Raw genomic sequence first — 27,207 nt, 5'->3', positions numbered from 1 at the left:
CTTGGCTTTATAAATCAATCTAGTTGAGATTTTCCTGCTTTGGAGCAGAATGTTCCAAACTTCAGCTAAACAGTTTCTTTTAGTGAATGTCATCTCACTGGGATCCAGGCTATCAGATGTAACAATGCTGGATGCGAGTGTTGTTCTTTAAGATTACATCAAGAAAAGCAGATGAGGTGACAAATCTGTATTATGAGATTAATCAGATCATAATACCAGAACTGCCTGGCCCATGCTGGGTCTAGCATAATGACCACACTTGCATCTTGTCTCAGTTTCCTCAGAATCCTCGTTATCCGATTAGATTATGACCATGAAAATCATTGTTGCTACCACTGTTATATAATTGCAATGTATCTTATACAAAGTGTGACATATGGCCAAAAAGGGTTAAGCAGCTTGCAAGCTAAACGACCCAGAGCCAACCTTTAGGGACATGTTAGAAAAGTATGTGAATGGTAATTAGGGCCATTCCATGGTAGATAGGCTAAAACTTTAAAATGCAAACCTATATTGTTAGAAATTAGAAGTGATACTAATTGTATGTGTGTACTCATGTCTTGTTAAAGGATAACAATGTAGTCAAACAGTCCCTGTTTATGCTGTATTCTGTTAACTCAGAGATCAAAAGGAAATGTTAACATTTAAATGAACTGTAAACATAGTGATATCACTGTATTCATCTCTCTTTGAAATGTACAGCAAATCATCTGTGAATTGTGGAAAACAGGCAATTGCCTTATGTTAATCCATATAGCTAATTACCAGAGATGCTTAGGAAATGGGTCTATTTCAAAGTCTCCATAATTGCCTATTGTTCACCTGAGGACTCCGAGCTGCCAAAGAAGACCTGAAACTGTATAAGAATGTCTGGCATCCCGATCCTTTTTATCTCAGATCTGCTTGATACTTCACGCAGGGGAAGCTTAAGCCAAAAGGATGAGATCTCCAGTCCTAACTCTGAATACAGAACACTGGACTATAACCTATTAACTAATTCTGAAAGAATTCTTTGCAACTACAAAGCTCACCATCTCCACTATGAATCTGAATCTCAAGAACTGTACTAACGTCTGTTTGTATACTGATCTTTTAGCCAATACTCTCTCTCTTTTCTGTTTTAATAAATTTTAGATTAGTTATTAGGAATTGGCTCTAAACATGTATTTGGGTAAGATCTGGAATATTCATTAGCCTGGGAGGTAATGTGTCCGATCCTTTGGGATTGGTAGAACTTTCTTATATGAAATGAATAAGATTTTCAGTAATCCTCATCATATTTGACTTGGGTGTCCGGGTGGAGGCCTAAGGCTGGGTTGCTTTAAGGGAACTGTGTTGTTGACTTCTGGGTAACCAGTAAGGTATTACAGAAGCTGTTTTGTGCTGGTTTGGTAAATCAAAGTATTGGAATATCCACCAGCTTTGGGGACTGTCTGCCCCATTCTTCGCAGTTCACCCTAATTGAGTGACCTCAGTTGGCTCCCCTGGGACTCCAGTCACACATGCAGTTCAGTGTAAAGGCATTTATCAATCCCAGAGGATAAGAAAGGTATCTGTCAGGGAGGCTGGGATGGAACTCCTTCTGAATCAAGATATCTGACACTTCTTGTTCTGAAGTGCCTGATCTATTCACCAATACTGCCATTTAATGTGGTTTCCTGGAAAACTCTAACAAAAGTCATTGCTCTCCAGCTGATACCAGTGACAAAATTCCTGCTTGCAAGTCTATCTAGAAAGAGGCTATTCCACATGAAGGCACACAAAAGAGTGAAACACATGACCCATGCATCAGGTCAACTACCTTTCCTTCCCAAAGAGACCCAGTTTATTTCTGTCCTACAGGAACCTAACTTTGTCTCATTATAATCATTCATTTACATCAGGAATCTGAAATAACAGAAAATCTCATTAGTGTTAAAGAATACAAAATTCACACTTTTTAAAGCTGTTTTTTAACTCTTGACTGAAATTTAGACACTGACAGGTTGTGAGGTGTGACCAAAACTGAAGTAAGATTGTCTGATGCACTTTTACATTATAGTAAACATGGGATTCAAGTACTGGTCAGAGATTGCTGGGTATAGTCTGCCATCCTGCTCAGCCTCTGAATCAAGTGCCATTAGGAAACAGGCAGCAGTATGAGAGAAGGTTATGAGAAAGATCATACTGTGATCAACCTGCTGAGAACATTTCTGGACTCATTTGGAACTTGGCTTACTTCCAAGCTTCTCAGCCCCAGATTCACTATAACAGACAATGTTGCCAAAATAGACAATGAAATAATGGACAATGGCTAAAACACACACAAAATATAATGCTTCAATATTTGCATTTTATACAGTACTTTTCACACAGTGATCTAAATGCAGTTTAGAGACATTACATGATTAAGCCTAACACAACCCCTGTGTTGCGTAGGTGCAAAGACACTCATCCAAGGTTAAGTTATAGGTGCTTTGCAGAAGTACTGACTCAATGTCTTCTGCTCTTAATGATTGGGTTGTGTCTGCAACTCTAAAAAATTGTATTGACCCTCACAAGAATTTAACTACCAATAGCGGGCTGTAGATTTTTTTAAATTATTTTTATTGTTGTTTAAAGCAGGGACATTATTCTATTAAAAATGGAAATTGGCAGCTTTCTACTGGGACAACAAAGCATTTCTCTCTAAGCTCCAGGTTACTGGAATTTAAAGTCATAACATATTTATGTACTTGGTAGAGCTAAGTCGGTACATTTTTGCAGGCACTTTAAAATTATTACTTTTAATTATCCTGTCCTTCAGAGTCCTGTACATTCAGACTCAGTGAATCCAGTTTTCAAAAGTAGCCTTTAATTTTGGGCGTCTCCATTTTGTTGTCCAAATTTGGAGACCTTGGGTTTTATTTTCCAGTGGGGCGAAGCACCAGAAGTTCCGCCTGACCTTTTTCAAAAATGGGCTTTGGCCTAAACAGCCTAAAAGTTGGCTCAAAAACCAAAAAGGAGGTTTCCCTTTACTCTTAGGTGAGTGTTACACGTCCCCCTCTCTGCTCAACCCACAGGGGATATGAGTAGAGCTGTCCAGAAGAAAACAACCTCATTTCGCAACAACTTTTGAGTTTTTGTTGTTCTGCATTTATACAAAGCAGAACAGCTCCAATGGGGGTGACGGAAAGATACATACCCCAGAAAAGCCTGTAGCCCAATGGTTAGGGTTCTCATCTACGTTGTCCAAGCATGGAAAAGCACAAGAGTAAACAGAGCATACTATAAATCAGCAGAAATATTAATAATTATTGTATTGTGGTAGTGTTTAGTAGCCACTCACGGACCAGGACGCTGTTGTACTAGGCGCTCTACAAACATAGAGCAAAACGTGTTATTATTTGTATGATAATAACTTATTTAAGAAATAAATCTGATTTTTAGAATTTGTTTTAATAAACAAACCTGTTTTTAGTAACATAGGAAAAGACATTTATTTACAGTGTCAGTTTATATCATTATTATTATTTAAGAAGCAACAGTATCCCCTTTGCCCATCCATCACATCAGTGGGAGACAATGATTTTAGAAATTTCCAATTCAGTCTCTCACGAGGTATGACTTTTTGAGCAGCAGCTGCTTTGTAACTTTATCTGGCCTCAAAAATTCACTCCAATAATTAGGTTGGACTCCTAACTGACATGTAGAAATGGAATTACCTGCAGATCCTCCAGGCTTGCAGAAAGCTTTACTTATAATAACCTTCTTGTGTGCCAAAAGGTGGCCTAGGAGGCAACCATTATTCAGTCAACCAGTCTATAAAAATTACATGACTTTTGACACACTTTTTTAAATTGCCTTTAATTATTAACATCTACAATTCCTCTCAAAATGACAAAGTGCCTTGGCTGGAGATACATTTACATTTTTAATAACTTTGGAGAAAGCAAAGCAGCAAATCTCAGACCATGTGTTTTAAACACATACAATATTCTTAGACTTGGCAAAATTTAATTAATTTGTTTAATCATTTTGATGGATAATACTGATGTTTATTTTAAGCATGTTTTAGACTTTTAAAAATTATGCATTTTAAGCATTTTTTCAATTTTTATCAATTTACCTTTTCACAGTTGAGTGAAATAGGGGAGGACAAGGTCAGACAATTATGTAATTACAGTAAACATTGAGATTCAAAAAGTTTAAGCTTTATAAAGGTTAAAACACAAACTGTCAACATCACAGGTGAAGATATACAAAGTAAATATCCTTAAATCAAACTAATTCTCAAGCCGCATTTTTCTTACTTTGCCTATCTGTTGATGGAAATAGTATGTGTGGTGAAATCAAAGTTTTCTGACATTTACTGATAAAAGTCTAACCCTTTCAAACTTCAGTATCCCATGGTATTGATATGGAAGTACTGAAATAACAATCACATTGGAGAGCAAGTAGAAAAGAGGCAAAGTTCAAAAGGTTCACACAATGGGCTTATCCAAAAATTACTGGTGCCTCCAAACGCAACAGCAATGGTCTCCCTCTGTTCCACACGGCCCAAATGTTTCTCCAGTTACATCCAATAGTTCCAGGAATTCGGTCATTTAACAGAATGGTGCAGCTATGACAGAATTTAAAGGCATAATGGGGATTGTACTGCCTTCCTGTTTGTTTCCCAGTAGCCCACTATTAAACCGAACCAATATATTCATACACTGCAATAACCAATAGCTGTGCACTCTCTTAGTAGGTAGGCTACATATTCATACAATTATTACAACTCACCCCACGTTCTTCACAATATCCTAATCCTTTTCCATTCTATATGGGCCTTGATTCCGAGGAGCATTCCTATTCAGGACATTTGCAGAAGCACTCCCCTGAGAGCAGGGCCGTAGCATGGTGCATCTCCTGATTTTAATCTAGATATGGTTCTAGCTGTTTTCCTCAGGATTTTTGCAAGGATGCTGAAATTACACAAATGTTGCAGCCATCAGACTTCTCCCACCCCAGATGGGCTGAGAACTTTATCTGAAGCAAACAGCCACACTCATTGCCAGAACTCCCGAACACCCACACTCAAAAACTCGGCAGTAGCTGGAACGTTAACCAAAGTACAGTTAATGAGCCAGAATGTTACTAATAGCTCCTTGGCTGCTAAGCCTAGTGCCACCAGGCAAATGTCCAGGAAAACAATACCTGAATACTGAATCCCAATGTGAGAAAGCCTGTGATACTGCTGGAACATCACCATGGACTTACTGCACCTGTCTAGCATATTATTTTTTAAACAAAAAAAAAAAAACCTAAAGTTGGCTATACAATAAACAAGAACTTAAGAAGTCCCATAGCTGCTGTTATACAACAAGAAAGGGATGAAACAGCTTTAGGAAAAATACCAGTAAGTGCTGGTATTTCAACAATCCCCCAAACTGAATTCCGCCATCCCTAAATTTTATTCAGGTTTGGATAGATCCCTACATCCAATCTTGCCCCTGCCTTCAGGCCCCCAACTCCTACCCTTTCATCATCTTCCCACTCTTGGTCCCTGCACTATCCCCTTTCAAGATGGGGCTTGTCACGTTTTTGTCCCCTCTCATAGTACTTGGTATGTCAGCTGCTGTTGTGTGTATCCCAAACAGCACCTTGCTCCTCTGATGGAACTCCCCAGAACGCTCAGTATATAACTGAGAAGAGGCCCTGGAGCAGGAAATCTTGTATGTTTGGAGAGTTTTGTGTTAGAGGCAACCTGTTTACTGTTGGGGCACAAGAAACTGGACTGATCCAGGGGAAGGTTGGTTGAGGAGGGGGAGACTTTTGCAACAGACTTGATAGGGAGGAGGTTCAGATAAGCACCCGAAGTTCAGGATGACTTCGTGAACTGAAACATGTCTCCAGACTTTTGAGGTTTTCCCTACCACTAGCTAGAAAGAGAGGAACTGCACAAGAAAGGCTGTGAGAACCTGACAGAATCTGAGAGTCTGGGACAGTGGAGGAGAATAGTTTTGATCTTGTGCTAGCACACAAGACCCAGTACTCTTCTGATATTTCTTTTGGACAACACCTGCACACAACCCTCAAATCTGTCAAATACAGACTAGTGCGTGACAGTATGTCTGTATGTACATCATAGCTGACCAAACTACCAAATACACTGCACAGCAGCTGTAGTAATAAAGGTGGGCCAAGAAGGAATTACATTGTTGGAGAAAAGAATAAAAACACATTGAAAACATTTTTCTTCTTTCCATTGCTCTCCTATCATATGCTTCCTGGATTCTTCTTGCTGACCATCATTTTTCCCCTACCATTAGTTTCCCCATTAACCTCATATTGAATTATTCCCACTGTTTCTAAGCCTGGCAACATTTTCTTTGAGAGGAGAATGTGGAAAAAACACTCTTACCAATATATTTTGCCAGCTTCGACTGCCTCTCATTCACTCCTTACCCTGTAGCCTCAGTTTACATTTAAGAGTCCAACAGGAGGTGGACATATTAAATCAAACCAAATGTCAGGTATTAATTAATGGCACTCAGTTGTCTGTGTGCTCCTGCAAGCAGCAGAATAGACAAAAACATGTTTAGTTATCCATTTTCCTCTCTTTTGCAGGCCACTGGCCTCCTGGCAAATACATCCTAATGTACATCAGGTTGGGTACTCAGATTAAGAATTAGTTTATTGTCAGCAATGGCCTGCAGTTTGATTACTTAATCAAATTTGCTATGAAATTGGTGCAGCGCTCTGGAGAATAATTCTACCTCAGAGCCTACAGCATTTTAAGATAGGCTTCAGAGATTCATAATATAATTATCTTCCCGCAAATCCACAATTTCTCTCCCCCCAAAACATAAAATTAGCAATCACCTCCGCAAGCTCCCCTTCACATGTTACAAAGCTATATAGTTTTGAACTGGTATATATAAAATTCAATACATACATTATTTTGTTTATTTCCTTTTATCTCTTAAGTAACGACATCACATAGAACCTACATTCAAAGGCATATAAATTCAAATTAATAGGTATATACAGGCTAGCAGGTGACATCATCATCTCCAGGCTTCTTTTCAAACCATCCTAGGAACACAGAAGAGACAGTGGTTTCACAGAAAAGGCAAACATCTAAAAATGGTAGGTGCAACACGAGAGAGCGCATTTTCAACTTCCATTCAGAGTTTTCTCCACTATGAGTGGTAGGATTAAAGTCAGAGCTCTGAGGCAATGAACACAGCTAACAATGCAAAGAAGAGAGTAGGGATGGAAGAATCAGTCCACTAGGATGAAATTAATACTGAACTGAATCTTTTTTCAAACTCAACAGAACTTTGAGGTTTAAAAGAGTTTGGGTATCTTTGAAATAAAAGAAACCCCCAGGTAATCTGTGCTTTCTGGTAGCAGCTGGCACTGGAAGCAATGAAAACCTGTCTTCCCAAGACAGGAAGCAGGAGTACTGTACTGGAAATCTTGTAAGAAACTTGTTCTTGTGAGTTTTCAGGTCCCGCTTTTGAAGATGTCAAAAGCTCTAACGGTGCTGATACATTTGTATGAGCATCCAACAGTTGGGTGCTTAGCGAAACTGAACTCTCCAAAGCTCTTGCAAGTTGAACATCACTAGTCAAAATGTCCCAGGGAAAACTCCCAACAGTGCTGGAACTCTGCTTACCTATGCTACTTCCTTTTCTCTTTTGTGTCTCATCAGTCATTCTAGTGATGTCTTGCATATGGCCCATCACCCAAATCTATGGAACATCTTAACGCAGTGCTACAGGCATAGTGACATGCTTCTAGTTTCCTGGCTGGGGACTTCATTTTTCATTCACAATCTCTCCTTCCCAGCGCTAGTCTTAAAATGGAAGAGCTCCTAATCAGAACACAAGCCTTGCAAAGTGTGTTTTCATTCTGGAGTGTTACACTACACCTGAGAAAACATTTTACCAATATATCAGATGATGCTTTCAGAGATTATCTGAAAAACTTGAACACAATGGTGTCAATCTTTTACTCTGTTAAGTTAAGGGTAACTTACCACAGAAAATGCATTTTTCCTCTTGTTTCATCTATGTCATAGTCCTCCTACAATTGCATAAAGCATCCAATGAAGCCATGAATTTCAAGTCTTAAACCAATGATGGTGCTGACATTTCATTTTTTCCCTTCCTTATTAAGAGGAAAGATGGTTAGAGCCCTGCGCAGACACACAAATGTGTATACGCATCTGATCTGCGATCCGCAAAAATTATCTGCAGATTTGCAGGGCTCTACACTGGGGGCCTGGCTGAGGCCCTGAGACATCCTCCCTGCCGGCCAGGGAGAGCCTCATGGGCAACTGTGGGGAGCCAGCGCAGAGTCACAGACCCTGCACCTGCCCTTGGCCAGGTGGGGAGCCTGGGGGCAGGGACACGGCCAAGGGCTGCTCTCGCCTCCCTCTCCCTCCGCACCACAGGCAGATGAATTGCTGCTCCCCAGCTGGGCTCCACACTGGCCTGGCCAAGGGGAGACCTGTGGAGCTGCCCATGGGCTACTCGGGCCCCCGACCCGGGCAGGTGGAGGGTCCACCATGGATCTGCACAACTGCCTGCCCAGCTCTTACCATGGCCGGGCTGCGGCTCCAAGCCACCCCCCTCCCTGTCCAGAACTGGGTCTGGGAGAGCCGCGCTAGTAGCTGTGGGGAGCCGCAGTGGACCCTCCACCTGCCCTGGACAGGGGGCCTGAGCAGCCCCGGACTGTGTCGCTGTCCCCTCGCCCCCCCGCCCAGTGACCCTAGCCCCCAGCCCCTCTGCCCAGAGCTGATGGAGGGACCCAGGCTCCCCACAGCTGCCAGCCTGGCTCTCCCTGACCTGGCTCCGGTGGTGGTGGTGGAGGGAGGCTCGGAGCCACAGCCCAGCCACAGTAAGAGCTGGGCAGGCAACTGTGGGAAGCCGCAGCAGACCCTCCACCTGCCCTGGGTGAGGGGCCCAAGCAGTCCCCCAGCCCAGTATCCCTGCCCGCCCCACATCCCCTGCTCAGGGCAGGTGGAAGATCCGTGCTGCGGTTCCTCACAGCTGCTCACCCAGCTCTTACCGTCAGAGCCCTGTGCAGGTACAAAATTAGTATCCGCATCCACGCTGCTATCTGCAGAAATGGTCCATGGATATCGTGGATATAAAGCGGATACCCATGGATTTGCAGGGCTCTAAAGATGGTCTTTAGGTTAGAGGCACCCGGTTAGGGGCCAGGATTCTAATTAATGCTAGATGTGCCACACACCTCCTGGTAGCCTTTGAATAAGTCATTTAACCCCTTTCAGAGAGAAAGCACTATGCAAATAATTTATTATTCTTATATTACTGAGCAATAGAGGGAAAAGCAGATGAATTGCGCTGGTTGATTAGAGCACTTGTAACTTCCAGTGAAATAGCAACAGTAGGCTGCTATTCTCTACACTATGGAGCCCATACAAGAGATGGAACAAAACACCATAAAAGAGTCTTACAGGTGAAGGAAACAGAGCTAACGCTTTACACAAATCTAGCCCCTCCCATTTCTCCTCGCTCAGTAATCAATCCTTCATAACCCTTTGTGTTGATTTTGGCCAGTTCTTAACAAAAATGATACCTTCAAAATCTACAGTATCTAAAGAACACTCTGATTATTTAAATAGTAAAAGCAGAGCTGTGGTACTGCGTTTTATAAATAATCACTTGTATGAAATGCGTATGAAAATACTAGAGAATGGCCTAAAGAAAAACACATGTATACTATCCACAAAGAGGGGGGGAAAGACCCTTTAGTCTGTAGGTAAACACAGCTTATCCCTTCTAATGAGCCCCTGCTGTGGCAAGTATTTTATGGTCAATTTCAAGTTCTATATATAAATCGAGAGTAAATCCTCTAATAAGCATGTCCAGAGTACTGCACCATGGATTCAGACACCCAGAAAATTCTCATTAAGTGTTTGACAAACTTAATCCTAAGAGGACAAAGATATTTATGAATTGCTGCATATGCCTGATCCTTAATTAAGAAGAGACTAATTAGGTTTATATTTAATATACTGAGACTTAAGTCTGCAGACTTACAGCCACTCAAATGAGTTCTGACTAACTGCCATTTCCTCAACATTTGAATATCTCACTGGATTTCTGATGCATCAATTTCCTAACAAATGTACTGCTCCAAAATATTTGATGCCACTATTTTGCTCAGTTATTCACTATTCTTTGTTCATCGTACCATGAGCTTCTTTACATGGATGAAAAACACCACATTCTTACAGTCTGCAGTCTTTAAAATGATCTATCCTAAGTGAGTCATGTTTTTACTTCTCTGTTTGCATACTAAATGCAGTAACAAAATGGAAGGTAGTTTATGCATCAACCCACAAACAGAACAGAAAGGAGCCAGAAGAATTCACATTTACTCATCAACTGTGTGGTGAGAGATTTTGCCTCAGTTGCCTGAAATGCCTTAGAACACTTTAAATTGAAGGTTTGCAGAAAAACCTCGGGAAGGAGTTTAAATTCGGAGAAATTGTAAATCTCTTAATTGGACATAAAATGAGTGGTGGTAGTGTCAGGACCCTTTGACATGCTTAGAACAGTAATTAGTTTTAAGACTAAAGCTTTAATTAAATAAAAATTAAGAACAGTTTAAATTAGAAAATACAGTAATGGCGGCTATAGGGTTATGTAATGTAGTGGGAAATTCCATAGGAATACATGAGAGCCCACAGAAATGAATGGGGATGATGCAATCAAGGCAAGCTATTGCATCACTTCCTACGGACAAAGACTCAGCAAAACCCCACAGGAATACACTGTCACCCATAGAAACAAATGGGATTTCCAGATAAGAAGTAAGTAGGGTTCATACAAAGGTCAGCTGAAAAACTCTACAGGAATACATTGAGCCCACAAGTCTATGTGACGAGGCGCTACTAGTACATGTGACTAATTAGCAAATAATTAACGTATGCCAATCTCTGAAAGCTGATTGGCTGAGTTTGAGTGTCACATGCCAGCACACATGGCATAAATTAGCATATGCAAATCCCTGAAAGCTGATTGGCTGGATTATTATAATAAATTATCACTAATAAGCTGCAAATCATATATAAAGGCGACAGCCAGCAGGCTAACACCTTGTAGGGAGCAAGGACCAGCGAAAGAGAGGAGCTCTGCCAGACACTTGCAAGGAAGAAGGCTTACGGACCAACAGCAGCAGCAGACCCAGCAAAGGAGAGGCTGCTTGAAAAGCAGCAACTGCAGCAGCAGCAGCCGCCCACCCAGGGATCCAGGGTTGCCCTTGGCAATGGCCACTCATGCCACCCAGCCAGCAACAGGCCTTTTCAGCAGCCACTGAAGCAATTACCCAGCTGGCTTCTGTCTCTCCTGCCTGAGGAACCACTTTACCTCAGGAAAAGGCAGCAGAACAACACCGCAGCCACTAGCCCACGCTCAGCGACTAGCCGACCGTGGCTCTACCATCGCCCTCCAGCATCGTGACAGAGCAGAAGGACCGTTCCAGTGACGAATCAGTGGGATTTTAAGAAGGCCTTTGCAAGCCAAAATCTTCCTCTATTTTATCATCTTAGAGCATATGGGTTTGAAGTGTAAATAAAGCTGGATGCTTGTGGTCTGTGTAAGACTTCCCTACCCATTTAGTAACTGCCAGGCCAGCACTTACTGGTTGTTTGGTTTTAAGTGTTTAATATTGAATGTTAATTTAATATATTGTTATATGTTTAATTGCTATATTGTTATAAGGTATAGAGTATTAATAGAATGATTGTATTATTGTTATAGGCTACAGAGTTAATTGAAACTGTAATTATATTGTTGTGTCTTTATTTGCTGTGTCACTTCATTCCTTTTTAATTATAACTCTATTATCTCTACTCTTTTACTGTACTCACTCACTTCTAAATAAATATTATTTTTGTTTTCGAAGAATTTACTGCTTGTTTGCCTATTCTTGATTGGAGGGCTGTATCCGTGTCCTTTCAACGGGAAGTTAGAGAACTGCGGCTTTCTCTGAAAACTCCTTTAGGGAGGGCCACAACCTTAATTAGCGGAACAGGTCAATTAGGAATAAAAGGTTTTAAATTAAAAAGCAAATCTTCTGGTAACAACTGTTGGTACAGCCTTGACATTGCTTAACCTAACACTCTGTTAAGGACATCAGGATGCAAATGGTAGATTCAGCATGGAAAATTCAGAGAGCAGAAACTTTGTACAGTACATTTATAACAATAGACTCTACCTTCCATTTCCAATTATCTCCCTACAAAATACATATCCTGGAAGTATTTGCATCATATTTTCAGGAATCTAAAAGCCTCCAAACTGGTCCCACTGCATTTGCATGGTTTCCTCACCAATGGATGAAGGCTAAAGTTCTAGCTTCAAAAAGGCAAAGGGTAGGGAAAACAGTTAAGACGTTTCACCAAAAAAAAAGAGTCCTGAACGAAACCTTTCTCCAGTTTCAGAAAAAAAATGGATAGCTATTCTATCCACACCCCTCTCATTGTTTTATTTTTCTTGCAGACTCCTATATTTCTAGGTTCTGATAGGACTGAAAGAAATTCACAAAGACAACTGCTCTTTTGAGAGTTCTAAGTACTTCACATCTAAGCCACTCGGATAAGCATCTGAACAGAGTCTTTTGATGTTTGTCTCTAAAGGAAGAGCGTTATTGTAAGTTAGTTCTAGGGCTGTGTGAAATTCTTAATGACTTTAAAAATACACCCTCAAAATTTGAGGTTTTCCAGTTTTGGTTGGATTTTGTGAAGGCAGGCCAATCCAAAATCTGCAAAATTTATACTGTTGCAAGAAGAAAGGGACTTCATTTAATATAATGAAATTAAAGAATGGCAAATTTAAAACTGATAAAAGAAAACACTATTTCACACAATGTACAGCTGGACTGTGAAATTTATAGCTACAGGATATATAATTGAGTTCAAGTGCACAACAAGATTCAAAAAAAGATAAGACATTTTATATGCATAACAAGATTATTCAGAATTAGAATAATAAACACAAATAAGCAAGTACTTTAGAAGAGAGATAAAAATTCAAGCTTCAGGGCATAAGCCAACTTCTAACTTTTTCAAACTTTCCCTGGAAACTGGAAATCCAATAATGGCCTAATACAAAATGTGTTTCCCTAAAGCATTTTGAATGGTCAATGTCGAAGACAGGATACTGGAGTAGATGGACATCAGTTGTGATCCAACATGTCTGTTCCCATGTTCCTATTTTCAAGTAAAAACCTCATTACTTTTGAAAGTTTGATATTTCATTTAAAAGGCAAATCCATTTTCACATGGATTCACACACACAAAAAAACCTGAACAGTGAAACTTTCCAGCTGCAAAATGAGCCTGAATGAAACTGCAAGTATTATTCACAAAGATTTATGAAAAAATATTAGCTAATTCTTTCCAATGACAAGTTGCAAGACTAGGCTTGAATTCTATCCAATTCTATTACTTAATTCTAATCAATGACTATGTGCAAAAAAATCAAGTCACAGTGATTTGGCCAGAATTTTGGTAAATACAATGGAGCATTTACTAAAGAATTCAGAACCCATTTAAATATTTAGGCCCCAACTCAAAATATTTAAGCACATGTTTAACTTTAGCATGTGTTTACATCTTATTGAAGTCTGTGGGACTTAAGTATGTGCGTAAGTGTACTTCTGAATAGCCATTACAAGGTGGCTTGCAGCTCACAAAATACAATACTTTCCCTGGTCTTACACAGGGTTGCTCCCCTCCACCAAAAAAACCTGTTTCATACATTTCCCACCCAACATCCCTTCAAGTTCATACTCAGGCTCCTTCCAAGCAATTACTTCCCTCTCCCTCAGCTCCTCCATTTCCCCTGACTCCCCCAAGCCTTTACACTGTTTCTGGAGGGTGCGGGAAATACAGTTCTGTATTTTAGTTTAAATGAATTATTACTCGGAGTTCTGTATTACTATGCAGAGTAAGGAATCTGTTTGTCAAAAAACATTTCCTGAATCTTTTTTGTTGTCTATATTGTTACAGACACACTTGCTGACAAGTATTTTGAAATAAATTACCAAAATAATTGAAACTGCTGTGATTATATTGTGTTATTTTGACAAATAAAATGCAGAATTTTAAAATTTTTTGTGCAGAATTTTTAATTTTTTGGTGCAGAATTCCCCCCAGGAGTAAGCACTGTTAGATCTTAATGGGTCTGAAAGTCTTTCTTGTGTCTTGACTTGATTTTTTCAATGCTCACATGATCTGAGGCTTCCTTGAGTCAGGGACCAGAACACAGGGCGCATTTCTGACCCAGGAAAACCCTGGAGTATCCAAGGTGTGAAGCTAGCTTAGGTCCAGAAAAGAACATCAGACCTACTGAGATGTCCCACGGTGGCCATGCTGGGTTACCAGAATCAGAAGGGAAGACAGTCACAGATTCCCCTGGTAAAGGGAGGAGAGGAAAAGGAAAAGTAAGGATCCAAGCGGGAAATAGCCATCAGAGAGCTACATGTGCTCAGAAAAAGGCGAGAGAAACTGGCAACAAAAGGACTTTTGGAGGAAGGAGCGGTAGGAGGAAGGAGAAGGGGTTTAAAACATCAAAAATGGGTCAGGAAAATTTTTACTACATAAACCGCATGGAGCATTCTTAATAAAGATGCAATTGTTCAACCTAGTCCCAATTAACAGTTAATTGTTTTCTTATGGTGAATGAATTAAAATATGTCAAAAATTATAAGAATATTAGGATGGGATTTTTAAAGGCACTTAAGGGAGTTAGAAGCCCAAGTTCCATTGAAATTAGTCCCTCAGACTCTTTTAAAAACCTTAGCCTTTGTCTACAATTGTGTTTATTTTTCCGTCAGTTAAAACAGTATAGCCAGTGGCGAGCTGGAGCCGGTTCGCACGGGTTCGCACGAACCAGTTGTTAAATTTAGAAGCCAAGAGGGACAACTGGTTCTAAAAGAGCTTCTAAATTTAAATCGCCAAAAGTGGTGCCTTAGGCACCGACTCCATGGGTGCTCCAGCTCTGGAGCACCCAAGGGAAAAATTTGGTGGGTGCAGAGCACCCACTGGCAGCTCCCCCCCCCCCATCCTCCATCCCCAGCTCACCGCCGCTCCGCCTCCACTTCCTTCCCTGAACGCACCGCCCCGCCCTGCTTCTCCGCCCTTTCAGGCTTCCCGCGAATCAGCTGTTCACGCGGGAAGCCGGGGCCAGCTGAGAAGCAGGCCGCGGCTTCCCGCTCAGGCCCAGGGAGGTGGAGGTGAGCTGGGGAGAGGGGGCGCAAGGGCCACCCGCACCGCAGCACGTAACCCGCGGGGGAAGGGGAGGGGGCACGCAAGGGAACCGCTCTTCGTCCCAGCTCACCTCCGCCACTCTCAGCCTGAGTGTGAAGCTGCCGCCTGCTTCTCAGCCCTCCCAGGCTTCCCGCTGAACAGCTGATTCACGGGAAGCGGGGGCAGAGAAGCAGAGCGGGGCAGCGGGTACAGGGGCGGAGGCAGAGCGGCGGTGAGCTGGGGCTGGGCGCGGGGTGGGGAGCTGCCGGTGGGTGCTCTGCACCCACCAAGTTTTCCCCGTGGGTGCTCGAGCCCCAGAGCACACAGGGAGTCGGCGCCTAAGGCGCCACTTTTGATGTGATCAGTGGGGGGAGCAGCCACTCCCCCTGCTCCCCCCCAGCTACGCTCCCCCACGCCTAGGAGCCAGAGGGACCTGCCGGATGCTTCCTGGGAGTTGCCCCAGGTAAGCACCGCTGGGACTCCCCACCTTGTCCCCCAGCAGGTCTCTCTGGCTCTTAGGGGTGGGGTGGGAACCCACTACGGTGGCCCACGAGACCCTCCTGTCCAGTTCTGGGGGCAGTCAGGGGACAGGGTTCTGGGGGGGAGGCGTCAAGGAACACGGGGGAGGGGGGGTTGGATGGGGCAGGAGTCCAGGGGGGCGGGGGTGGGCAACGATCCCCTCGTGGGGTGAGGAGGGAACCCGTTGTTAAGATTTTGGCAGCTCATCACTGAGTATAGCTAATAGAATTTGTTTTAAGAGTTCATGTCAGACTTCCTTCACTTGAAAATACCACTCATTTTTGTTTCCTAGTACTTCAATTGTAGGAATAAACTGCAGATATTACTGTTAACTGCAGCTGTGTATAACACTCCAGTGCTGAATTTATTGTTATAGTTGGGAACAATGGAGGTTAAAAAGGTTATTACTTTCTTGATATAGAGGGCCTTATTTCTGACAGTATTATTTTCCTTTTATGACTACATTCCATACTGTATTTATCATGTTACAGAAAGACACACACAGAGACATTCAAATCCTGCTTGCCATATTGAAACGAGTAGTCCCACTGAAGATCTGGGGATTATGCAGGGATTTGCCCTATATAAGCAGAAGGTTTTTTAAATGTGTTGCTAATTATTTATATGCCTCATTATATCCTTGCTGAGCTGAGCACGACTCACCTCACTTGTCCACCCACAGCCTATCAGGTAAAGATAAATTGGATTGTTCAAACATTTCTAAAGCTATGAGTTTTAAAAAAAAAATCCACAGTACTAAAACGTAACCAGTTTGGGATGAATGTATCACGCAGGACAGAGAATGTACCTCACAAACTAATCTTCAAAGACCAGTTCCACAGAAATTGAATTGTTGTCCACAAAAATCCAGAAGATCTCCAACAAGAACACATATTAAAGAAAACTGAAATGGAAGAATGTTTTATCCTATTTAATCAAGTAAAGAGATTAAGAAAAAAACAGCTATTTTATGGAGCATTCTGTGTGAGACAAAGAGAAAGAGAAGGTAAGAAATGATGAATTGACTGGTCATTTGACATTCTAGGGACAGATTTTTTTGCCTTAGGACACAAGGAAAATATAACTATTGTTATGGCAACAGGGTTCATAAATAGGTGATAAATAGGAGTGGATGAGCCATTACAGGTGTCAGTATTCCCATGAATAATTTAGTTAGCTTTTCTTGTGCACTAAATTAATTGTCAGTTAAGAGACTGTTTATGAAGAATCACTAGTTCTCTTATTGTGGCACCTAGAAGCCCAAACTGAGGTCAGGGCCCCAGTGTGCAAGGTGCTGTTCATGCTCATCATGAGACAGCCCTTGCCCCAAAGCGCTGACAATCTAAAGAGACAAGGCAAAGGGTAGGAGAAAGTTACAGATAGGGAACTGAAGCAGAGATATTAGTGACCTGCCCAGGGTGAAACAGGGAGTTTGTGACAGAGGCAGGAAATATGGGTTCAACTCCTATATTCTGGTCCAGAAGATCATCTTTCCTCTCAGTTGGAGTGCTTTCATCAATGTAGCTATAGTGGGCTTCAAAATGGCAGAGAAGGAAAAGAGGAGACAACCGGAGTTAAAAAAAAGGAGAGGAGTGGCTGAGCTCAGCCACAACAACAGTCAGCTGTTTCTGCAACACTAGGTTCTGCCCTCACGTATGGGTCTTATCACGATATGATCTTGACAACTCATGGTGAATAGCCCCTACCCTTGAAGGCCCCCAAATCTTAAAGAAAAATTGCAAATAAGGGCTTACTCTTACTTACTTTATTCAAGTGAGCATTCCCACTGGCATCACATGAATAAAACTATCAGGATTTGGCCATTAATCCTATAGGGCGTAATATTCTTGGCTGAAATCAATGGTTACCGATGGCCACAGGCAGCTCAGTTTTTAAAACTGGGTTCTGTTAATACAGATTTTTTTCCTCCCTGTTTACATCAGATGGAGCATCACATGTTACTCTGAATTATTTTTTTGGCATCAGGAATATATTAACCAGACCAGCATTAGAAAGATAGGATGCCCGCTTATCCATGACAGTAAAGAAAAAAAAAAAAAGAGGGGAAAAAAGAGGATGTTTTTATTAGAAAAAGTGTTTCTAGATCAACTATCTTTTTAAAACTCCTGAACACTGAAATAACTATGTTTTAGGGGATGGAGAAAAGGTCAGCCTGCTTTCGAGCTAATTAGTTCAATACAGTGAATCAGTCTATTTTTCCTTATACCAGATATTTCTGAATGGCTTGAGGTTTTAGATACCTTTTATGGCCTTTGCGCAGTCACATTCAAGAATGTAACAAGCTCATTGAACTTTAGGAGAAGGGAACAAGCTTTGCTTCCCCCCTTCTCCTTAAACTAAATACAGTTCTACTTTTGATGGAACTTTCTCTTGAGGACTTGTTGATAGGAAAGTTCTTTATCCTACCAGTACTATGTTAATCAAGTCAAGTCAGATTTCCATGTTTGCAAAGAGAATAATTATTTCCAGAGCAACACCACCAGAAACGAAAGGTTATGCAAGTAAATTCATTTGTGGAAACAAAGAATAAAATGACAGCATTGCCAAGGGAAATAAGGCTGTCAAAAAAGCCCAAACACTATTCACAAAGACACACAAAAATGACAAAAAGGTGAATGCCTATATGGCAAGCCATTATATTACAGAGGTATGTATCAAAAGCCAAATGCTGCTCTAATCCATAAACATTATTGTTTCCTTCCTGCAAAGAACTATATATATGTGCTGCAGGGGGAACAGGGAAGAAAACTCCTCTTAATAAGTTTCTTTTTAGGGCAGTCTATCGACAATGAACTATTAAATGTCACTTCTGAAGCCTGCTTTCTTTGCACTAATGCATTAACATTCAACCCCATAGTTGGCCGTCCTAAATCAGAAGCGTCTCTGAATTGCAAACCAAACTCTCAGTGTTTATATATATTTTTAATTATGTTTACATTTTTCTTTCAGCTGAGCTTTTGCCTAACATGCTGAACATCAAGCATTGCCATCCTTGCAAAAAATAAAACAAAGTAAATGCTTGGAATGCATAATACATATTGTTTTTCCCTTTATGTAGAGACAGGAAGACTTAAAACAAAGAATAGTATGTACTAGAGAGAACACTATGGATTGGGAAAGACAAAAGCAATTACAATTTTTTGATATACAAGCATAACCCGGCAAACTGATGCTGCTTGAGTAGCTCTTCTGATACATTGTTGTTACAGGTGGAAAATGGCATTATGCCTGCATTAGGGCCCTTTTAACAGCCTCAATTCCAAACTTAGAGCACTTTAATTTACAATCAGGGAGCTACAAGTCATTTACTAGCAGCTGTAGCCAGAGGCAAATGATACTGTTGCTTAGTAACTAACAGGTAACTAGTGCAAACCCCAGTTATATTTACGTACAGAGCAAGCTAATGATAGAATATGAAGGAGATGTATGTTTATGGAAATAGATTCCATCTAGTTGTTTATTAAGATACTGTGGGATTTTTCTTGTAATGAAACATTTGTTTAAATAAAATGCACCAGGAAGGAGAATTGAGCTAATGTTTTCTGACCTTCAGTACACATGATTAAATGAACCATTGCAGATGTAGCTTTTTCAGTTCATTAAAAAAATGAATGGGTGTGAAAACTGCGTTATCCCCAAGCAGCTGATGTCATTCTGAGAGGCCAGATTGACAAACCTGGAGACAAAAGTTCATTGTTTATCCATAGGGCTGCTACCTCCCAGCTAACAGCTGTTTAAGTTTTCTTTACTCCCCCACAAACATCCCTAAGCCAACCATCTTTCAGAGTAAAACGGGTCATTCAGTCTTCACCTACATTCATCCCTCGGTTTCTTGGCTGAGACTTCAAACAGTGGTGTCAATTAGCACTGCCTGTGAAGGAGGGTTTTATGAAATCGAAACCTGCACTGGAGTAGAAATAGTAACACAAATAATAAGCACTATGCCCCATTATCAATCCCATGAGCCATCCAGTCACTCAGGGTTCTTCTTCATTAAGAATACACACTTTGGGCACAATTCCTGTACTGACTGAAATTAATGAGAGTTTTGACATTGATTTCAATGCTATCCGAACCTGGCCCCATACGTTAGCTATGATAACTCTATTAACAATTATCTATGTTCTCAAATGCGTTCTATTAAACAGAGCTCACATAACACAGGCTTTACTTTTCACCTGAATAGGGACATTTTTAGTCAAAAACGAATATTCAGTTCACCTCACAGCTGTATAGTTATTCTTTTCATAGAGATGTAAAGCAGGCATTAATAGTAGTTCAAAACATCACATTTATAAACTTTTCTCCCATCATATTAAACATAAATACTTCAGATGGAATAAAACTTCAGCCCTTCAAATGGATAAATTCCCCACCAAAATTAGAATCTCAAGCTTCAGAAATCAGGCTTTTAAGCAAAGTGTCAGAGTTATGCCTTCACTTGCTGTTCCATGAGATATAATGTCAGGAGAATAAGAAGACCAGGCTAAAAAAAGTCTCATTTATTCTTATCTACAGAGGGCTTTATTTTTAGGAATTTTCTTTCAAATTAGTTAGTTAACAATTGCCAAGTGCTTTGAAGATCAAAAGCTGTGTAAGTGCTGAGTATTATCTGGAAACCAAAAAATGCATACCAAATAACTAACATATATGCTACTCACAGCACTAACAATCACAGTATCTTAGAGTTCAACAGCAGCTTTCAATCCCAAAGGATCTGAAAGGGCTTAAACTATGGCCAGAGCCTGCAAACAGATCTATATGTGTGGATCCTTAGCCCTTCACAGTGTCCCATTTGCTTAAGTAGGACTCTGTGCAGTTCTATTTGCAGGACTGAATCTTGACTAAATACAGGAACCATTTTAACTAACCACCACTGAAATGCAGCTAAATGTGGTGTGGAATACAAAAGTTGTTTAGCAGGTGTGCACCATCACTATATAGCAGCTTTCTTAAAATTCAACTGAAAATAACTTTGTAGGGTGGATATCTGTCTGTCTAGCCTATAAAATTTTGAGAGAGACTTCCACAAAATTAAAAAAACCTATAGATTTGTACTATTCATTAACAAATTCTAAAGGAGATTAAAGTAATTTCTATAGAGCCCTATTTAATTCCTGTAAGACATTACTGGTTGAATCTCTCAAATTTCACTCTTGCAAAAAATATTACTGGATTGTTAATAACAATCAGTGCTTAGGAACTGCATTATGCCTCATTCAAAAGACAGTACTTCCTACAGTGACCTGTATACAATGTTTCTCTTTCAACAATGAGACTCTCTAATGCTTGTACATTACTTCAATGTATATTTACCCTGTTCCTTTTAAGGCCTTAAGTTTACTTACTGAAGGACAAATAAGGAAGGTAAAACATTTACATACCTTCAGGCATACTAATAAATATGACATATGAGCAACAAATTACACACCTGGCTCTCTTTTCCAGGACACACACGCGCGCGCGCGCTTCCCCCCCACCCCACCCACAAAGCCAGACATAACTTACGCACTACTATAAGGTATCCAAGAAGCATCACTACAGTCCACCTTTGCCAGCCTACCAATTTGTTAAATATACCAAAACCAAGGACCTAACACAGGACTAATAAAATTATCTTTATCACTGGAGAGCTCAAAATGACGGATGCCAAAGTTTAGGACTTTATGAGATCAAGTGAGCACATACAGTTTTCAAATTTTGTTTTGCAAATGCAATTAAAAATGTGCAATTGATTTAGTACTGGAGAGTAATGACATCCCAGTTCATTTGAAATTAATATATCTCGATAAAATGGCATTAAGCTGAGACATTAAGTCCTGAGGTACAGATCTAAATTAAGGGTCAGGAACCTGCTTTGCCAGGTTTCAGATTACTTTGAACACAGACAGCGTAACTGGCCTAAACTACTACATTCTTAAACTAGTACATCTGAGTACATAACCTTTGAGACACTGGGCTAGATAAAGACAGGCCCAGGGACAGAACTCAAATTCAAGTCAAGCCCAAATCAGAATATGGACCCAATCCTGGAAGACACTAAATGCCTCGAGAGAGGTGCTGAGCATTTGCAACTTCCCTTTGTGTCAACACGAATTATGAAATAGTTTAAATAGTTTCACCATGGCGTAACCCACCTATGGTAACTTTTAAGTAGGTACCTATACCAGCATTTTTCAGTATATGTGCATGCACTAAAGGCCATCTCCATTCACTAACATTTTAACTTGTAGTGTGTTCTTTAAAGTGTCTCATGACGTTTAGAGTACAACTTGGCTCAGCTTTTAGTGAAAGATAAACCTTCACTTGACGATAGATTTTTTTCAGGTCCTTTGGGTTCTCAGTTAAAGTTTTCACTGTTCCTTTATATTAATCAATTACTTGTTTTTGCTCTTTTCTAAATAACACATTATAATCATACAATAAAGGCAGCATCAAGAGAAAGGAAAGACCACAAAACAGACCCAAACGTAGCCATATATTTTATTACAGAATATGACAGGTTTCAGAGTAGCAGCCGTGTTAGTCTGTATTCGCAAAAAGAAAAGGAGTACTTGTGGCACCTTAGAGACTAACCAATTTATTTGAGCATAAGCTTTCGTGATGCATCCGATGAAGTGAGCTGTAGCTCACGAAAGCTTATGCTCAAATAAATTGGTTAGTCTCTAAAGTGCCACAAGTACTCCTTTTCTTATTACAGAATATGTCGCTATTGAATCTAACTGGTCGCTATTTCTTCTCCATGTGGCAAAAAACAGAAAAATGATATTAAACTCTTCCATGCACCTTCCAATCCTGCATTTACAATGAGACTGTAAAAGCTAACATACACAACATGCATTCACAGTTTATTTATTAAAAGGCATTTCTTAGCACCAATCAGATAATATACAGCAGACTCACAACAGAAGAAACTAAATTTAAAATAATAGCTATTGCTGATAAGGAAGGGTACACGATTTAGAAAGGTGGGCAGGAAAACAGGTCCATAATTGCAATTAGCACTCCATGATACTATAGTGGTGGCCCTCAGAAGCTTATCTTGGGCAAAATTGAAAAATATAAGGTTAACTCCAGATTTTCAAAACCAACTTCTATTTCCCTATACACATGCCTATAGGAAATACCATAAATACAGCTGAAAGTGGGGTTATTTAACTGTAAATACTTATTTAAGCCCCCAGCCTACGCTCTTATCCATGCCAATGGAAGAGTCCACCCACTAACATCCAATTGTAGGACCATGGGCCTTAATTATCTCAGGCAATTGGCAAGTTTTAAAAGGCCATCACCGTACACGATAAGTCCAATTCCCTATACACAGCTGCATTCTCTACTGAAAACTGACCCTGAACAATTTAAGATAAGTCAGCTAGTTCAATTTGGTTTTAGGCTGCAGTATGATTTTGCTACTTAAATGGTATTTCTCCTCTGAAATACCAAGCCAAAAAATGTGTTTACCACTTTTTACAGTACAAGCAGAAATAACCCCTTGTGCAGTGAGAAGCAAAAGTTGATACACAGCTATTACTTATATACATCAAATTTCAATGCTGCATTTGCAGATCTGAACAGTCAACTTTAAAAAGTCAGCAAATTCTGATTTTAGAGCAATTGGTTGAATGAATCATTTATTTGTTTTCAAACTAACTTGAAAACCTGTCACTCTCCCTGCTTCTAGCAGAATTCAGAGTATCTCCAACCCCACCAGACCTTCTTGGAATGACAAGATACTACCCCTCAGACCTCTCAAAAAAAGTCTTTGACAACTGTTCTCTTTTCCTAGAGCTACTATATTCTGAAAACAACCTCTTCTAAAATATTCTACTGATGGCACATTTTGTAATCTGTAGAGAGCGAGAATGCCACACACATATATATGAATCCAACTTCTGCTCTGAATTATAACCAGACAATCCAACTGACATCTATGGGCCAGATTTTCAGCTGGTATAAATCGGCAGAGCGTGGAGCTACGCTGAACTACACCAACTGAGGTTCTGGCCCTATGACTTTGTGCCCAAGACAGTGCATCACAACTTTGTTTATCAACGATAAATTCTCCTTCCATATTTATACATATGGTTCATCTGGTTCTTGCTATTATTTTTTTCAGATGTTACTACTGGATTACAGTTTTGTAATACTCTATTTTAAAACTTTGATACCAATGTAAAGTATCTGAACATTTAAAAGCATAACAAAAGTAATAAAGCAGGCTGAGTTTAGTTCACTGCAACCTTTGGAATTAAAGAATCTTTGGATTGCAAATAATCACACTTGTGTCTAAATTCACCATTCAGCTAAAGTAATAAAAAAAGAACAACCAGAGAGGACTTACTAAAAATCTCCAATGATGATTCCCTTGAGTTAGTGTTGTGACATTAGATTGAAAAATCTGGGTTTTCTCCTCTAAAAATCGGATCTGATCTAATGTTTTCTGTGGCACTGCAGGTTGCAAATATGGTAGCTCATTTCTAAACTGTAGGGAAACAAAAACCAAAAACAGGTAAATCCTTACATTTGTTTAAACCACACCTAGCAGCATGCATCTTTTCCACAATATAATGTGATTTACATCAGTGGTTCTCAACCTTTCCAGACTATTGTACCCCTTTCAAGAGTTGGATTTGTCTTGAGTACCCCCAAGTTTCACCTCACTTAAAAACTACTTGCTTACAAAATCAGACATAAAAAATACAAGTGTCACAGTACACTATTACTGAAAAATTGCTTTCTTTCTTTCTCATTTTCTCTGTATGAAATTTTAGTTTGTAGTGACTTCACTAAAACTTTTTATGTAGCCTGTTGTAAAGCTACAAATATCTAGATGAGTTTATGTACCCCTGGAAGACCTCAGCGTACTCCCAGGGGTACATATACCCCCAGTTGAGAACCACTGATTTACATGATCTTTTTAACAGAATGTCTCTCCATACGTGGTTTGCAAGTGATGGTTAATAAAAATATCCTACACATTAAAAGCCAAACTAAATTAATAAGTCTTCAAGAATCCTCTGAAGCATACCTCATCATATATAACGGTGGAGATGTGAAAATAAAATGTGCATTGCTTTCATGCACCACTTCAACTCAGTTTCCCCCATTCCTGTAGAAACTAATTTACCAAAGGCTGTTGTTTAGTTCTTACACCATATGCTGGCCCGTAGCAGAGGGGTGAATTTCTCTGGGTGCTCAGTTTTGGGGGTTTGATTAGATACAAACTCTAGTATAATACTTACTATTGTACTTTTCTAAGCATCTTCCTTTCTTGCCAACAATCAAAATATCATTTATTGAGCTTAAAGATGCCTTATTGATGCCTTATAGATGCCTTTTAAGATTTATTGAGCTTAAAGAAATTTAATGCTTAGGGGCAATCCAGAGTTGCTGAAGTCAAAGGAAAGACTCCCATTGACTTCAGTAAGCTTTGGGTAAAGGGTGAAGTGCACAACCTGTAGTCTTGGGCAAAACTTCAGAACAAAAGGGAACTTTGTCTGACTAAAGTCAGCAGGGATCAAGTCAAGGAATTTTAATGACAACTAAAGACATATTTCCTGTGACTTCATCAGAAGGGAAAGTGAGAGGAAACAGGTAATTTATAATGCTGTATCATGGACTGTATCACATTTTAAATGAATCACTGTTTGTTATAAACTTCACTATGGAATGTGGTTCATTTACTCTTACCGCTTCCAATCGACATACCTGGCCTGTCAAAAGGCTTAGGCTTTGTCTACACTAGCACTTATGTCAGCTAAACTTTTGTCGGTTGGGGGGGGGGGGTTTCCCCACACCCGACCGACATAAGTTTCATGGACAAAAGCACCAGTGTGGACAGCACTATGTTGACAGGAGAGCATCTCCCACCTACATAGCTACTGCTGCTCATTGGGGGTGGTTTAATTATGCCCACAGGAGAGCTCTCTCCTGCCAGCATGGAGCAGCTGTACAGGAGACCTTCCAGCAACACAGCTGCAGCAGTACAGCTGTGCCATGGTAAGGTCCGTAGGGTAGACATAGTCTTAGTCAATCAGGGCCTGTGTATTCTATAAGATACATATATGGAGAGTATATACTTAATGCACAGCAACAACTATATGGGTTTGAACCAACTCCCACTGAAGTCAATGTGAGTTATTCCACTGACTTCTACTAGAATTGCATCAGGCCCTAAGTTAGGTTAAAGAGGGAGAATGGAGGAAGGGGAGGGGAGAAGAGTCCCTAATTACAAGGGCCACAGAGAAATGCTTAAGCCAGGTGAAGGAGTAAAAGAAATGTCAATGTAAGGGCAGGATGGCAACAAACTTAATTTGTGCAGGAAAGAAACCCAAATATCAGAAGAACTAATTCCCCTCGAAGGCCTCAATTTGGCAAGGCACTTAAACATATGTAGAACTTTAAGATTGGGAGTAGTCCCATTGGCTGAATCAGGACCGCAGCTGGTAGATTCATATGCCTATTCACAAGCCAGCCCAAATGAGTTAAAACAAGTGTAACACATTACCAGTCATGTAATTGTGGAATGGTAATTGTGTACCAGTGAATGTGTCTATAGTGGAGTACTAGGTATATATTGTAATTAACAGAGTAGGTTGCAATTAAAGAAATACTATGATTTAGTGAGTTTTAGTTTCTCATTGCTATGGATTAAACACAACATATAAAAAAGTACACAAAGCCATGCATGTGTCGCTACATCTGAGTGTTATTTTTTGTCATGAACCCAGATTGCAAATTTTCTGGAGCAAAGGCTGTCTTTTCTACTATATTTGTACAGGGCCTAGCACAAAGGGGCCCTGATCCAGGATTGGGGTCCCTAAGCAGTACTGTAGTATAAATAAGAATACATTTTAAATAGACAGAGTGTGTACATACCAGCAAAGAGTATACACACACATTTCAAAATACACTTTCAATATTTAATTAATCCCCACTTATCTTGAATAAGCACTACTCTTGTAGCAGTAAACTAATTATCTTCCTCTCAGGGACATTATGGTTTTAAATCATTTAAATATTTCACAGATCTCCATTCACTGAATCCATTGTTATCACATGAATCTTGCTGCAACTAAATAAAAAGCCTCACGAATCTGAAGACCTGAGCAGGCTGGCTAACCTTTTCATCTCTGGCATTTCAGTAAACTTTATACTGGTGCACTTTGTCAACTGGAAACATACCAAAGGTTGATTAAATTACTTTTTCATCAGTTATAAGACTCTATGAGCTCAGACCAATCTTAGACGTGATTTTATCCTACTGAACTCATTGGGTGTTTTGCAGTTGATTTTCATAGGAAAAAGAGCAGATTCAATTGCTGATAAGTATAAGTGAGTAGTTCTATCAAAGCTTTTAAGGCATCTTTTTCACCAAAGCTGAGTTTTATAGATATCTTTTGACTGAGGCCCCTTTTGTCACACAAAAC

The 27,207-nt window shown here is 40.1% G+C and overlaps 1 protein-coding gene across 7 annotated transcripts in view; it reads right to left on the bottom strand.

The window, feature by feature from the left end:
• The window catches only part of RIMBP2 (RIMS binding protein 2), a 280,460-nt gene that overhangs the window by 184,779 nt on the left and 68,474 nt on the right, over positions 1-27,207 (bottom strand). For 6 of the 7 annotated variants that reach the window (XM_073312915.1, XM_073312918.1, XM_073312919.1 and 3 more), the window contains exon 2: positions 24,120-24,260. The exons of the other annotated variant lie outside the window; for it this stretch is intronic. The gene's annotated coding sequence lies outside the window, so the exon portion shown is untranslated. The remainder of the gene's footprint in view (positions 1-24,119; positions 24,261-27,207) is intronic. 7 annotated transcript variants of the gene reach the window in all.

Source organism: Lepidochelys kempii, chromosome 15 (genome assembly GCF_965140265.1).
Source record: "Lepidochelys kempii isolate rLepKem1 chromosome 15, rLepKem1.hap2, whole genome shotgun sequence".
In the NCBI taxonomy this organism is placed as follows: Eukaryota; Metazoa; Chordata; order Testudines; family Cheloniidae; genus Lepidochelys; species Lepidochelys kempii.
Note: the sequence above shows the minus strand (reverse complement) of the source record. Positions and strands in the feature narration are given on the sequence as shown.